Genomic DNA, 3,886 nt, shown 5'->3' with positions numbered 1-3,886 from the left:
ATGTAATACAAAAGGCATAATGCCGACTTAAGTACAAGAGGACTGACACTCTCAATTTCTATGATTTGAACAACTTCTGTGAGTCAAGTTTTAGATTCCGATGCTTCACTTCAGGTCTACTGTATCACTTGTACCTTCTTATTGACGATGTACCACAGAAATTGCATCCGAATGTATTACAAAAGGCATAATGCCGACTTAAGTACAAGAGGATTAACAAACTCACTTTCTATGATTTGAACCTCTCCTGTGAGTCCAGTTTTAGATTCCGATGCTTCACTTCAGGTTTACTGTATCCCTTGGACCTTCTTATTGACGATGAGACACAGAAATTGTATCTGAATTTAATACAATAGGCACAATGCCGAACTAGTACAAGAGGACTAACACTTTATCTTTCTATGATTTGAACCTCTCCTGAGAACCCAGTTTTAGATTCCGATGCTTGACTTCAGGTTTCGTGTACACCATGGACGTTCTTATTTACGATGAAACACAGAAATTGCATCCGAATTTAATACAAAAGGCACAATGCCAACTTAAGTACAACAGGACTGACACTCTCACTTTCTATGATTTGAACCTCTCCTGTGATTCCAGTTTTAAATTCTGATGCTTCACTTCAGGTCTACTGTATCCCTTGGACCTTCTTATTGACGATGAAACACAGAAATTGCATCCGAATTTAATACAAAAGGCACAATGCCGACTTAAGTTCAAGAGGACTGACACTCTCATTTCAAAGATTTGAACCTCTCCTGTGAGTCAAGTTTTAGTTTCCGATGCTTGACTTCAGGTTTCGTGTATACTTTGGACCTTTTTATTGACGATGAAACACAGAAATTGCATCCGAATTTAATACAAAAGGCACAACGCCGACTTAAGTACAAGAGGACTGACACTCTCACTTTCTATGATTTGAACCTCTCCTGTGAGCCCAGTTTTAGATTCCGATGCTTCATTTCTGGTTTCCTGCATACCATGGACCTTCTTACTGACGATGAAACACAGCAATTGCATCCGAATTTAATACAAAAGGCACAATGCCGACGTAAGTACAAGAGGACTGACACTTTCACATTCTATGAATTGAACCTCCCCTGTGAGTCCAGTTTTAGATTCCGATGCTTCACTTCTGGTTTTCTGTATACCTTGGACCTTCTTATTGTCGATGAAACACAGCAATTGCATCCGAATTTAATACAAAAGGCACAATGCCTACTTAAGTACAAGAGGACTGACACTCTCACTTTCTATGATTTGAACCTCTCCTGTGAGTCCAGTTTTAGATTCCGATTTTTTACTTGAGGTTTACTGTATCCTTTGGAACTTCTTTTAGACGATGAAGCTCAGAAACTGCATCGGAATTAAATTCAAAAGGCACAATGCCGGCTTAAGTACAAGAGGACTGACACTTTCACTTTCTATGATTTGAACCTCTCCTGTGAGTCCAGTTTTAGATTCCGATGCTTCACTTCAGGTTTACTGTATCCCTTGGACCCTCTTATTGACGATGAAACACAGATATCGCATCCGAATTTAATACAAAAGGCATAATGCCGACTTAAGTACGAGAGGATAGACACTCTCACTTTCTATGAATTGAACCTCTCCTGTGAGCCCAGTTTTAGATTCTGATGCTTCACTTCTGGTTTTCTGTATACCTTGGACCTTCTTATTTTCGATGAAACACAGCAATTGCATCCGAATTTAATACAAAAGGCACAATGCGGACTTAAGTACAAGAGGACTGACACTTTCACTGTCTATGAATTGAACCTCCCCTGTGAGTCCAGTTTTAGATTCCGATGCTTCACTTCAGGTTTACTGTATACCTTGGACCTTCTTATTGACGTTGAAACACAGAAATTGCATCCGAATTTAATACAAAAGGCACAATGCCGACTTAAGTGCAAGAGGACTGACACTCTCACTTTCTATGATTTGAACCTCTCCTGTGAGTCCAGTTTTAGATTCCGATGCTTCACTTTAGGTCTACTGTATCCCTTGGACCTTCTTATTGACGATGAAACACAGAAATTGCATCCGAATTTAATACAAAAGGCACAATGCCGACTTATGGAGAGGAGGACTGACACTCTCACTTTCTATGATTTGAACCTCTCCTGTGAGTCCAGTTTTAGATTCCGATGCTTCACTTCAGGTTTCCTGTATACATTGGACTTTCTTATTGACGATGAAAACAAGAAATTGCATTGAATTAAATTCAAAAGGCACAATGCCTACATAAGTACAAGAGGACTGACTCTCTAACTTTCTATAATTTGAACCTCTTCTGTGAGTCCAGTTTTAGATTCCGATGATTCACTTCAGGTTTACTGTATCCCTTGGACTTTCTTATTGACGATGAAACACAGCAATTGCATCCGAATTTAATACAAAAGGCACAATGCCGACTTAAGTACAAGAGGACTGACACTCTCACTTTCTATGAATTGAACCTCCCCTGTGAGTCCAGTTTTAGATTCCGATGCTTCACTTCAGGTTTACTGTATACCTTGGACCATCTTATTGACGATGAAACACAGAAATTGCATCCGAATTTAATACAAAAGGCACAATGCCGACTTAAGTACAAGAGGACTGACACTCTCACTTTCTATGATTTGAACCTCTCCTGTGAGTCCAGTTTTAGATTCCGATGCTTCACTTCAGGTTTACTGTATCCCTTGGACCTTGTTATTGACGATGAATCACAGAAATTGTATCCAAATTTAATACAAAAGACACAATGGCGACATAAGTCAAGAGGACTGACACTCTCACTTTCTATGATTTGAACCTCTCCTGTGAGTCCAGTTTTAGATTCTGATGCTTCACTTCAGGTCTGCTGTATCCCTTGGACCTTCTTATTGACGATGAAACTCAGAAATTGCATCCGAATTTAATACTAAAGGCACAATGCCGACTTAAGTTCAAGAGGACTGACACTCTCATTTCAATGATTTGAACCTCTCCTGTGAGTCTAGTTTTAGTTTCCGATGCTTGACTTCAGGTTTCGTGTGTACTTTGGACCTTCTTATTTACGATAAAACACAGAAATTGCATCCGAATTTAATACAAAAGGCACAACGCCGACTTATGTACAAGAGGACTGACACTCTCACTTACTATGATTTGAACCTCTCCTGTGAGTCCAGTTTTAGATTCCGATGCTTCACTTCAGGTTTCCTGTCTACCTTGGACCTTCTTATTGACGATGAAACACAGAAATTGTTTCCGAATTTCATACAAAAGGCACAATGCCGACATAAGGAAAATGGGGGACTGACACTCTCACTTTCTATGATTTGAACCTCTCCTGTGAGTCCAGTTTTAGACACCGATGCTTCACTTCAGGTCTACTGTATCCCTTGGACCCTCATATTGACGATGAAACACAGAAATCGCATCCGAATTTAATACAATAGGCATAATGCCGACTTAAGTACGAGAGGATAGACACTATCACTTTCTATGAATTGAACCTCTCCTGTGAGCCCAGTTTTAGATTCTGATGCTTCACTTCTGGTTTTCTGTATACCTTGGACCTTCTTATTGACGATGAAACACAGCAATTGCATCCGAATTTAATACAAGGGGCACAATGCCGACTTAAGTACAAGAGGACTGACACTTTCACTGTCTATAAACTGAACCTCCCCTGTGAGTCCAGTTTTAGATTCCGATGCTTCACCTCAGGTTTACTGCATCCCTTGGACTTTCTTATTGACGATGAAACACAGCAATTGCATCCGAATTTAATACAAAAGGCACAATGCCGACTTAAGTACAAGAGGATTGACACATTCACTTTGTATGAATTGAACCTCCCCTGTGAGCCCAGTTTTAGATTCCGATGCTTCACTTCAGGTTTACTGTATAC

Source organism: Schistocerca americana, unplaced genomic scaffold, assembly GCF_021461395.2.
Source record: "Schistocerca americana isolate TAMUIC-IGC-003095 unplaced genomic scaffold, iqSchAmer2.1 HiC_scaffold_16, whole genome shotgun sequence".
Lineage (NCBI taxonomy): Eukaryota > Metazoa > Arthropoda > Insecta > Orthoptera > Acrididae > Schistocerca > Schistocerca americana.
Note: the sequence above shows the minus strand (reverse complement) of the source record.